This window comes from Chrysochloris asiatica, unplaced genomic scaffold (genome assembly GCF_000296735.1).
Source record: "Chrysochloris asiatica unplaced genomic scaffold, ChrAsi1.0 scaffold00180, whole genome shotgun sequence".
Lineage (NCBI taxonomy): Eukaryota > Metazoa > Chordata > Mammalia > Afrosoricida > Chrysochloridae > Chrysochloris > Chrysochloris asiatica.
The window spans coordinates 1,642,757-1,655,969 of NW_006408698.1; the positions used below are offsets into that span (position 1 = coordinate 1,642,757).

Sequence of the window (13,213 nt, forward strand, 5' to 3'; positions counted from 1 at the left end):
TAGATCCAGAGAGGGAGAGCAACTGTGTGCTGAAGACCTAGGGGGCACGGGGGAAGGATTGCATGGAGGGGATTGTAACCATGGCAATGAGAGGATATACGATAGAATGAATGTAAAACTAATGTTCTCCCATGTAAACTATCACATAATTCACAATAAAACATTTAAGGAAAAACAAAACAAAACAAAATCAGTTGGCTGTATGTAGATGGGTTAATTTCTGGGTTCTCGATTCTGTTCCATTGATCTATGTATCTTTCATTGTACCATTACCAAGCTTTTTTGAGCACTGTAGCCGTGTAGCAAATTTTGAAGTTGGGAAGTGAGAGGCCTCTAACCTTATTCTTCTTCTTAAGCTGTGCTTTGCTTATCCTGGGTCAAAGAATTGATATTTTTGAGTTAATGGTGTTGGAGAAGAATATTGAATGTGCCATGGCTTCCAAAAGAACAAACAGATGTGTGTGTTGGGAGAAGTGCAGGCAGAGTGCTCCTTGGAGGCCAGGATGGCCAAAGTTCATCTCTCATACTTTGGACATATTGTAAGGAGGGACCAGTTGTTGGAGAAGGATACCATATTTGGTAAGGTGGAGGGTCAGAGAAAAAGAGGAAGACCCTCAGTGGGTCAAGTGTGGCAACAATTGTGAGGTTGGCCCAAGATCAAGCAGTGTTTCATTCTGTTGTGCATAGTAGGTTCGCTATGAGTTGGTGACTGTTCCATGGCACCTAACAACAACAACAACAAGATGATACATTAAGAGAAAATACATTCAGAGAGAAGGCACAAATAATTTAGATATTGTCAGAAAACACATATGAAGCCCTAATTACCAGAGATTGAAAAAAAATTTGCAGTTTACTACAGGCAGAAGAAAGAGCTGGATTCCAGAAATTGGGAGTTGGGAGAATGAACTATCGGTTAAATTTTTTGCTCCCCACATTCTAAAAAGCACTTGGAACCATACAAATTTTGAGAATTCAAGAGCCTGCATTATTCAGGAGCACATCTATCAGAAAAATCAAAGAGCAACTGAGTGGACATAAATTCTTGGTATTTAAATTGTTTACACAATATTAATGGAGGTAATACACATGGAAGCAAGTCATTGCCAAATGCAACCATGAAAACCTAAAATTATTTTATAACTAACTACTCACTTGCCGTATTGTATTTATCCTCAAATGACACTAATTGTCCATCTTCATCTTTCTATTGTGGTCAAGAGAACATCTTTTTTAGTTTTCTAGATATCAATGAATTTATTTTGCTCTTAAGTGCTTCTCAGAGGAAGGGTCAACTTTTTTTTGACCATTTTTTTGAGTCTACTCTCAAATAATTACATTCTTGAATCTTTTCTAAGTGCCTTATAAACTATGTACAAACCTCTGCAATTCTCTTGATTGTGCAACTGTTCTTTCTGTTATCAGCTTTTTTGTGTGTGTATGGATCCAAAACAGATGGGGAGTAGACATAATATAGAAGGATTATATATTTTTATTTTTAAGAATATTCTCCCAAATAAAACAAGAAATTGGTGGTGGTAGTGGCATGCCACCAAGTCAGATCTTATTTCATAACAACTCTGTATAATGTTTCCAAGGCTGCAAACCCTTATGGAAGCAGAAAGTCTCATCTTTCTCCCATGGATAAACTGGTTGATTTGAACTGTTGACCTTGCAGTCCAGCTTATAATCTTCTATGTTAATAGGGCTCCTTAAAATAAGTAATTATATATGCATTAAACAATTCAGCAAAATTGGAAATTGCTGTTATGTATATTTTTTTTATTTATAGAAGGAATATGAAAAACAATTCTGAGGAAAAGAAACTACAGAAATAAAATGTACACTCAATATTTTTATTTCTTATGCTGAAGATCCAGAGTCTATGAATATTTAAACATAGCTGTTTCTTTGACCGAGCAAAAATAAGTGCAAAGGAGTTCACATTAAGTGATATATGAATAAAGTGATCAAATATTCTTTAGAAGTCTTCAACAGCATTATATACATAGATTTCTCATAGTGTATATGTTGATTTCACATATTTATTAATATCTATGTTTGCATACCAGTAATATATAAACTCTATTTTACATGATTCATATGCAAGCATGGTTATCTTTATATCTTTAAAAAATTTTGCATAAGCAATATGGAGGTGGTGGTTATGTGCCATGGAGTCGGTTCCGACTTATAGCGACCCTGTACAGGGTTTCCGAGGCTGCAAATCTTTATGGGAGCAGAAAGCCTCATCTTTATGAGCAATATAGTTTCCGTTCATTTAAGAAAAATACAACTGATCCCCTTCCCTGCAAATAGCTATTTTACAAAAAAAACTGAGATGGTAGGTGTTTTGATTTTTCCCTCTATATCAAAATAGCTAAAGTTAAAAAAGAAATTAATAATTAAATGATGCAAAATATCAAAATAGGCAAGAACCCTTATTAATTTTAGATAATGCAACAGATTGATTAACTGTGATCTGTATGGAAAAAAATAAATTTAGAAATCTATGTTCTTGTTCGTTCAACTATACAGAATGTAAAACTCTATAGACTAATTAAGAGGTAATAAAGGAAAAAAATGAGAAACACAAGGTGAATGTTGTTTCAATATCCTTTAGGTTATTGTTGCTAGATGCTGTCAAGATGGTTCCAACTCAATGCAACACTATGTAAGACAGAACGAAATACTGCCCAGACCTGTGCCATCATCACAATTGTTATTACAAATGAGCCCACTGTTGCTGTCACTTTGTCAATCCATCTCACTGGGGATCTTCCTCTTTTTCGATTATGCTCCACTTTAACAACCATGATATCCTGCTCCAGAGTCTGGTCCTTCCTGATAATATGTCTTAAGTATAAAAAACGAAGTCTTCTCATCCTGGCTTCTAAGGAATATTCTGGCTGTACTTCTTCCAAGATAGATTCGTTTGTTTTTCTGGTAGTTCATGGTACTTTTAATATTCTTCTCCAAAACCATAATTCAAATGCATTGATTCTTCTTAGGTCTTCCTTATTCATTGTCCAACTTTCACAAGCATGAAACACTTGAAAATACCCTGGCTTGAGTCAAGCAGAACTTTGTCCTCAATGTGAGATCTTTGCACTTTAAAGAGGCCTTTTACAGCAGATATGCCTAATGTAATGTGTAGCTTGATTTCTCGACTACTGCTTCCATGAGTGTGGATTCAATCAAAATTACAGCTTTGACAACATCAATATTTCTCCATTTAGCATGATGACAACATAATATTGACAACATCAATATTTCTCCACATAGCATGATGCTATTTATTGATCCAGTTGTGAGGATTTTTTTTCTGTTACATTGAGGAACAATCTATACTAAAGGTTGTAATCTTTGATCTCCATCAGTATTTTAATTCCTCTTCATTTCCAGTATGCAAGATTGTATCACCTGCATTTCACAGGTTGTTAATGAGTCTTCTTCCAATCTAGATGCCATGGCCTTCTTCATATAACCTAGCTTCTAGAATTATTTGCTCAGCATACAGATTGAGTAAATATGATGAAAGGATACAAACCTGGCTTATACCTCTCCTAATTTTAAACTATTTAGTGGACTCTTGTTCCATTTGAATAACTGCCTTTTGGTCTATGTGCAAGTTCCTCATGAGCACAAACAAGTGATCTGGAATACCCATTATTTGTAACACTATCCATAGCTTGTCATGATCCACACAGTCAAAAAGCCTTTGCATAGTCAATGAAGCACAGGTAAATACTTTTCTGGTATTCTCGGCTTTCAGAAAAGATCGAACTGATGTCAGCAATGTTATCACTAGTTCTATGTCCTCTTCTCTTGTTTGTTAGTTTGTCATACTGTGTTGGCTTTTGAGTTGCTGTGATTCTGGAATCTATGCCATGGGTATTTTAAATACCAGCAGGGACACGCAGGGTGGACCGTTTTCAGATGAGCTTCCAGACAAAGACAGACTAGGAAGAAGGAGAGACAAACTACTTCTGAATATGTAGCCACTGAAAACCTTATGAATGTCAGAGATTCACTCTCAGATACAGTGCCAAAAAATGAGACCCTCATGTTGGAAGGCACTCAAAATATGACTGGGGAAGAGCTGCCTCCTTAAAGTAGACTTGACCAAGAAATGGAGTAACACCCATGGGAGTAAAGCCTTTGGGACCTTCATTTGCTGCTAGGGCACAACTCAAAATGAAGAGAAACAGCTGTAAACATCCACTAATAATCAAGACATGGAATGTATGAAGTATGAATCAAGGAAAATTGGAAATTGTCAAATATGAAATGGAGCCTCTGCTCCACTGTCCCTGCTTGAAGCACTTTCCATTTCCGTCCTCTTCTGAAGATGGTGGCCTCCCTGGCAATTGGCAGCCTCAGCTGCTTCACTGCCTCTAGGACACTCCACTCTCCAGGTTATATTTGCCACACTTTCACTAGGTCTTCTGCTTTGCTTGCCTAAACCCACATTAACTATGGAGTCAAAGGAGGTGTGGCTGTTGTTCAAATTAACTCACCCAATTCAAAGGTAAATACACTAAATGAAGAGCTACAGTCAAAGATCATAGAAGTAATGAATGAAATCTAGGCCGGTGATCAAATCAGAAGTGCCATCCTTATTTCACTAAAGCCAGGCTACTTTAGTGTAGGTGCTGATATCAACATGTTGGCCCCCTGGAAGACTTCTTAAGAAGTAGCACAAATATCACAGGAAGGACAGAGACTGTTTGAGAAACTTAAAAAATCCCCAAAGCTTATTGTGGCTGCCAACAGTGGATCCTGCTTAGAAGGAGGACTTGAGCTTGTCGTTTCATGCCAATACAGAATAGCAACAAAATATATAAAAACAGTATTAGGTGTTCCTGAACTCTGCTGGGGATACTACCTGGAGCAGGAGGCACACAAAGGCTTCCCAAAATGGTGGGTGTGCCTGCTGCTTTTGACATGATGTTGACTGGTAGAAATATTTGGGCAGACACAGCAAAGAAAATGGGGTTGGTTGACCAACTGGTGGAGCCCCTGGGATCAGGAGTAAAGCCTCCAGAGGAACTGACACTTGAGTACCTAGAAGAAGTTTCAGTTAATTTTGCCAAAGGCCTAGCTGATAAGAAGGTTTCTCCAAAGAGAAGCAAGGGATTGGTGGAAAGATTGATGTCGTATGCCATGACGACTCCATTTATCAGGCAACAGATCTACAAAAATGTGGAAGAAACAGCACAAAAGCAGACCAAAGGCCTTTTCCTACACCCTTAAAAATTATTGATGTGATATCTGTAAATCTCAGAAATTTGACCAAAGAATCAAAGTCCTTGATGGGACTTTAACATGGTCAGGTCCTGTGCAAAAAGCATAGATTGGAGCTCCTCAGAAGGATGTTAAGCATCTAGCTATTCTTGGTGTGGGGCTGATGGGACCCGGCATTACCCAAGTCTCTGTACATAAGGGACTAAAAATTATACTTAAAGATGCGACACTAACTGGGCTAGGCTGAGGGCAAAAACAAGTGTTCAAATAATTGAATAACTAAGTGAAGAAGAAAGTGCTAACATCATTCAAAAAGGGACTTTATTTTCAGCAACTTGACTGGGCAGCTTAATTATCAGGGTTTTGAAAAGGCAGACATGGCAATTGAATCTGTTTTTGAGGGCCATAATCTTAAGCACAAAGTGCTAAAGGGAGTAGAAGCGGAGATTCCAGTTCCCTGATCTTTGCCAGTAACACTTCTGCTGTCATGATCAATGAAATTGCAGCTGCCAGCATACGACCTGAAAAGGTGATTGGCATGCACTACTTCTCTCCTGTGGATAAGATTCAGCTGCTAGAAATTATCACAATTGATAAAACATCTAAGGACACAACTGCTTCAGCTGTCACAGTTGGTTTTAAGCAGGGCAAGGTCATTATTGTGGTGAAGGATGGCCCTAGCCATCTTGTACCCATGATGTCTGAAGTCCTCGAAATTCTCCAAGAAGGAGTTGAGCACAAGAAACTGGATTCCCTGATCACAGGCTTTGGCTTTCCTGTGGGTGTAACCACACTTGTGGATGAAGTCAGTGTGGATGTAGCCAAATATGTAGCAGAAAATCTAGACAAAGCCTTTGGGTAGCGGTTTGGAGGTGGAAGTCTAGAGCTGCTGAAGCAGATGGTGGCCAAGGGCTTCCTCGGTTGCAAATCTGGGAAGGGCTTTTGCATTTACAAGGAGGATGTGAAGAGTAAGAATTTGAGTTCTGATATAGACAGCATCTTGGCAGGTCTGAAGGTGGCTTCTAAGGTTGATGTCTCCTCTGATGATGAAGTCCAATACCGCCTGGTGACAAGATTTGTGAATGAGGCTGTCATGTGCCTCCAAGAAGGGGTCTTGGCCAACCAGCAGAGGACGACATTGGACCTGTCTTTGGGCTTGGCTTCTCCCATTGTCTTAAGAGGTCCTTTCTGCTTGGTGGACTGCATGGTGCTCAGTAGTTGGTGGACCGGCTCAGGAAGTATGACACTGCTTATGGAACACAGTTCACCCCCTGCCAGCTGCTAACTGACCATGCAACTATCCTCAAAATGTTTTACCATTGAGTGGTCCCACATGCGCTCATTAAGCTTACTGACTCCCAGGTGCAGGCAGTGCCATTTCCCCAATAGAGAAGTGTCTACATTTCTGTTACCAGCAGGAAAACAAACTTGGCCATCAGATTAGTTCTTGCATTAAATTGCCTTCAGTTATGACTAACTCCTGTCTTATGAAGTATGTGAATTAGAGTTTGCAATTCATATTGGAAGGGGAACTCGCTTTGCCAAGATTTATAAGGCCCAAGGCAGCAGCATTTTTGGAGCCATCTTTGCTGCCCATTCTTACCCAGGAGGTCAATGATGGTGAGAGAAACTCTGCAACCAGCTGAATATATAATAAAAATGAAACTCAGCCAGCCTCTCTTTAAAAAAAAAAAAGAAAAGAAAAGAAAAGAAATGGAATGCATAAATGTTGATATATGGACTGGTATTGGGTATTGGCCATTTTGAATCTGACAACCACATAGTTTATTATGCTGAGAATGACAAATTGAAGAGGAATGGTGTTGCATTCATCGTCAAAAAGATGAATTGTCAAGATAAATCATGGGGTACAACGCTGTCTGTGACAGAGTAATATCTATGTGTCTACAGGCAAGATCAGTTAATACTATTATTCAGTGGTATTAGCAAGTGAGGATGAAATAGAATAACTCTATGAACGTCTTCAATCTAAAATTGATCAAACATACAATCAAGATGTATTGATCATTACTGGTGATTGGAATGCAAAACTTGGAAAGAAAGAGGAAGGATCACTAGTTGAAAAATATGGCCTTGGTGATAAAAATTATGCTGGAGATTGCATGCTAGAATTCTGCAAAACCAATTATTTGTTCATTTCAAATCATTTCTTTAGACAGCATAAGAAATGATTATAAACATGGACTTTACCAGATGGAATAACAAAAATCAAATTAACTACTTCTATGGAAAGAGATGTTGGAAAAGCTCCATATCACCAACCAAAATAAGGCCAGGGGCAGATTGTAGAACAGACCATCAATTGCTCATATGCAAATTCAGACTGAAGCAGAAGAAAATGAAAACAAGTCCACAAGAACCAAAATAAGACCTTGAATATATCCCACCTGAATTTAGAGATCACCTGAAGAACAGATTTTATACATTAAACACTAAAGACTGAAGACCAAAAGAGTTGTGGGATGACATCAAGAACAACAACAGGAAGAAAGCAAAAAGTCATTAAGAAGACAAGAGAGAAGGAAAAGATCAAAATGGATGACAGAAGAGACACTGAAACTTGCTTTCCAGCATAGAGATACTAAAGCAAATGAAAGAAATGAGGAGGTACAAGTGCTGAACAGAAAATCATAAAGGGCAGCTCAAGAAGACAAAGTCAAAAATTTCAAAAAATTGTGCAAAGATTTGGAGTCAGAAAACCAAAAGGGAAGAACACACTCAGCATTTCTCAAGCTGGGAGAATTGAAGAAAAAATTCAAACCTCAACTTTTGTTATTGAAGGATTATCTGGGCAAATTATTGAATGATCCAGAAAGCATCAAAAGAAGATGGATACACAGACTCATGGTACCAAAAGGAAATGGTTGCTATTCAACCAAGACGTAGTATATGATCAAGAGGCAATGATACTGAAGGAAGAAGTCCAAGGTGCATTGAAGTAATTGGCAAAGCACAAGGCATTAGGAATTGATGGAATAAAAATAGACATCTTTCAAGAACATGAGGCGGCACTGGAGGCACTCACTCATATATGCCAATGAATTTGGAAGACAACTATCTGGCCAACTGATCCATGTTTGTGCCCATTCCAAGTATAGGTGACCCAATGGAATGCGGAATTCATCTGACAATATCTTTGATATCTGATGCTAGTAAAGTTTTACTAAAAGTAATACAGAAACAGCTGCAAGTCTACATTGACAGAGAACTTTCAGAGATTCAAGCCAGATTCAGAAGATGACATGATTGAGGGATAACATTGCTAATGTCCAATCGATCTTTGGTGGAAGCAGAGAATACCAGAAAGATGTTTACCTGTGATTTATTGAAAATGCAAAGACTTTAGATTCTGTGGATCATGACAAGCTATGGACAACATTGCGTAGTATGACTATTACAGAACACTTAATTGTGCTCATGAGAAATCTGTACACAGACCAAGAGGCAGTTGTCCAAAAAGAACATGGGAACACTGAATGTTTTAAAATTAAGAAAGGTGTGCAACAGGGATGTATTCTTTCACCATACTTATTCAACCTCTATGCTGAGCAGATAATCTGAGAAGCTGGGTTATGTGGATAAAAACATGGTATCAGGATTGGAGGACAACTCATTAACAATCTGTGATAAGCAGATGATACAACCTTGCTTGCTAAAAGTGAAGAGGACTTTAAATATTTACTGATGAAGATCTACAGCCTTCAGTATGGATTGTATATCAATGAAAAGAAAACAAAAATCCTCACCACGGGACCAATAAACAATATTCTTAATGGAGAAAAGATTGAAGTTGTCAAGGACTTCATTCTTCTTGGATCAACCATCAGCACTCATGGAAGCAACAGTAAAAAAATCAAATGCAATCATATTGCATTAGGCAAATCTGCTGCACAAGACCTTTTTAAAGTGTTGAAGAGCAAAGATGTCAGCTTGAGGACTAAGGTGCATCTGACCCAAGCCATGGTATTTTCAATAACCTCATATGCATGTGAAACTTGGACAGTGAATAAAGAAGACCGTAGAAGAATCGATGCATTTGAGTCATGGTGTGGAGGAGAGTATTGAAAGTACCATGGGCTGACAAAAGAATAAAGAAATCTGTGTTGGACGAAGTGCAGCCAGAGTTCTCCTTGGAGGCCAGGATGGCCACACTTTGTCTCTAATTCTTCGGACATACTATCAGGAGGGACTAGTCGCTGGAGAAGGATATCATGTTTGGTAAGGTGGAGGGTCAGAGAAAAAGAGGAAGACCCTCATTGAGATGTATTATCAAAACAGCAATATGAATGGGCTCAAGTGTGGCAACAATTGTGAGGTTGGCCCTTGACCAGGCACTGTTTCATTCTTTTATGCACTGGGTCACTATGAGTCGGTACCAACTTGATGGCATCTAACAGCAACAACAAATGTCTTCTTCTGAATCTTGTTTAAATTTCTGATATTCTCTGTCTTGTACCGTTGGAACCATTTTTAGATTATCTCCAGCAAAATTGTACTTTTTGTTGTTGTTAAGTGTCATCAAGTCAGTTCCGAACCATAGCAAACTTGTATAGGTCTTCCGAGGAGTGGATGGTGAGTTTGCACCACTAACCTTGTTTTTCAAACCAATTTTGCAGTCCAATGCATTAACCCACAGTGACACACCAGGACTACATATGATATTAATTTTATTGTTCAATGATTTCCACATTATGTTGGGTTACTTCTCTTTTGAAAGGGCACAAATGTGAATCTCTTCTAATCCACTGGCCAGTGGTACATCACTTATCTGAAATATTTTAATTTGTATGCCATCAATTCTTGAAGGCTTATTTCTTGCCAGTGCCTTCAATGAAATTTGGGCTTCTTCCTACAGTTCCATTAGCTCTTGACCATATGCTACCTCTTGAAATGGTTGAACACTGTCCATTTCTATTTGGCACAAGGATTCTGTGTATTGCTTCCATCTTCTTTAGATGCTTTCTTCATCATTCAATATTTTGCCCAAAGAATCTCTCAGTAATGCAAAATGAGGCTTATTTTTTTTTTTTTCTTCAGATCCACAAGCTTGAGAAATCCTAAAAAATGTCTTCCCTTTTGGTTTTCTAACTTGAGGTCTTTGCACGTTTCATTATAATACTCTGTCTTCTAGAACTGCCCTTTGAAAATTTCTGTTCAGCTTTTTTACCTCCTCATTTCTTCCATTCTCTTGCTTTTCAATGATCAAGAACAAGTTTCAGAGTCTCTTATGACATCCATTTTAGTCTTTCCTTTCTTCTTAATGACCCTTTGCTTTCTTCCTATATGATGTTCTTGATGTCATCCCACAACTCTTCTTGTCTTTTGTCATTAGTGTCTACTGCATCAAAACTGGTCTTGAGATGGTCTCTAAATTCATGTGGGACATATTTAAGGTCATATTTTGGCTCTCATGAACTTGTTTTAATTTTCGGCAGCTTCAGTCTGAACTTTCATAATAGCAATTGATGTTTTTTTTTTTTTTTTCCCATTGCCAATCCCTGGTCTTTTTTTGGTCAATGATACTGAGTTTTGTTTTGGTTAATGATTTGACTCTCCATCATCTCTTCCCACCGATATAGTCAGTTTGATTCTTGTGTATTCCAACTGGTGAATTCCATGTTTATAGTAGCCTTTTATGTTATTTTAAAAAGGTATTCACATTAAGCAAATCTTTGATCTTGCAAAATTCTATCATGAGATCTCCAGCACCTTTGCTATCATCCAGGCCATATTTTCCAACTACTGATCCTTCTTTTTTGTTTCCAACCTTAGCATTCCAATCACCAGTAATTATCAACTTATCTTTATTAAATGTTTCATCAATTTCATACTGTAGAAGTAGGTAGAATTCAGTCTCACCATCCCTCACTTTAGTGGTTTGTGCATAAATTTGGATAGTAGAATTAACTGATCTTCCTTGTAGGTATATGGATTTATCCTATCCCAGACAGCATGGTACTTCAAGATAGATCTTAAAATGTGTTTGGTTTTTATTTTGTTTTTTTGTCAATAAATTTTACACCTTTACTCTTGAATGTGTCATTCCCAGCATGGTAAACCATATTATTCTTTGATCCAAAATGGCAAATACCAGTCCATTTCAGTTCACTAATGCCTAAGGTATCAATCTTTATGTATTCCATTTAATTTTTGAACAGCTTCCTATTTTCATACATTCATAATTTATAGTCTGTGCTCTGGTTATTAATCATCGCTTGCAGCTGTTTCTCTTCATTTTCACTTATGTCCCATCAGTAAATGAATGTCCCAAAAGTTTTCTTTTAATCATGTCATTATGGTCAACTTTGCTTTGAGGATTATTTTGAGTGCCTTTCAACCTGAGGTGCTTCTCTTCTGACACTATATTTGAAAATGTTCTGGGGGTATTCATAATGTCTTCATCCCCCTGCACTATATCTGACAATGCTTTGCTGGTATTCATAAGGTTTTCAGTGGTTAACCATTCAGAAGTAGTCTGCCTCTCCTTTGTCCAAATCTGTCTTAGTCTGAAAGCTCCACTGAAACTACCATGGTTGACCCTGTTGGTATTTCAAATGGCAGTGGCATAGCCTCCAGCACTATAGCAACACACAAACCACCATGGTATGACAAATTGACATACAAGTGATGGGGATAGGTAATTAGAGAATGAATTCCTGTTTTTTTCTGAAGAATGGATGGTAATCAAAATATAAACCTGGTCACTTTTAATTACATAATAACACTCCCATCGACCTGGAGATGAGAGAAAGAAGAGGAAGGGCTGGTTGGTCCAAATTATGGTGAGACCTGGGAACTCCTAAGCCCATGAACAAGGACATAGCCATGGAGGGCTGGAGCTGTGAGTGAGGTGTCCAGCTGATATGAAGTGAGGGGAGATGCACAAGAGTACTCAAACTTTCAGATAGTACCTATTTGACGTAGCTTCGATGACTTGATGATCGGAACCAGAATAGAGGGGGGAAAATGACAAAGGAACAAGTGTAAATTGTTGCAACTTGAGGAACGTGACCTATATTTATGGATGTAATAGCTCAAAACACCAACTGAGAGCAAAGGAATCTTCACATTAATGATCAGTCTTATCCACTCTGTACACAGTGTCGATCGGGATGGGCAAGTTAAATTGGTTACCTAAAATGTGGGTGAGGGGGTATAGGTATTAAAGGTACAAAGTGACTGGCTTAAAGTTTTCAAGAGGAAGTTTCATTTCAGAGTGTGGGAAGGGAAGGTAGAGTCCTTAATGAATAGTTTTCATCTTGTCTAGAAGGGTCTGGTGAAAAGAGATGGGGATAAGATTCTTATAATTCAATAGTGAGTAATTGTTATCATGACTAATTGTGATTGTCACAACTCTAAACGTAGAAGTTTTGTAACAAAAAGGGGGGAGTAGTTAATCTTATAGTCCAGGACCATAGGATTCTAGGACCATCAAGGGTAAGGAGCACAGGCAGAATGTGGGACCCTATCAAGAGAAGCAGCAACACCAGAGATGGAGGCAGAGATGATGACATGGAGAGATATAGCAGCTGAGAACTCCAGACTCATGGAAAGAGAAAGACTGTGTGCTGGCGGCCAAGAGGCAATCTTGCAGAATGTGCCCTTTGGTTGTTTAAATGATTATATATCCCTGAGTGGTTTTGTATACATTAAAAAAAAAAAAAAAAGTGGAAATGGAAGCAAATAATGTTGAATGATGATGCATGAAGGGGATTGTAATCACTGTAATGAAACGAAATACGATAGGATGAGTGTAAAACTGTTGTTCTCCCTTGTAAACTATAACACAATTCACAATAAAAACTTAATAAATAAATTAATAAAATGCATAATAACAATATCTCAAGGATTATTGTGAGATATAGAGGACGTTATATTAGACTTTCTTTTGCCATACAACACTAATTAGTCAGTGCAGGGCGAAGGAGAATGAGCCTTTTTCTCC

At 38.0% G+C, this 13,213-nt stretch overlaps 1 pseudogene; it reads left to right on the plus strand.

The window, feature by feature from the left end:
• Positions 1-4,351: 4,351 nt before the first annotated feature.
• On the plus strand, positions 4,352-6,570 carry LOC102841023 (annotated as a pseudogene).
• The last annotated feature ends 6,643 nt before the right edge of the window (positions 6,571-13,213 follow it).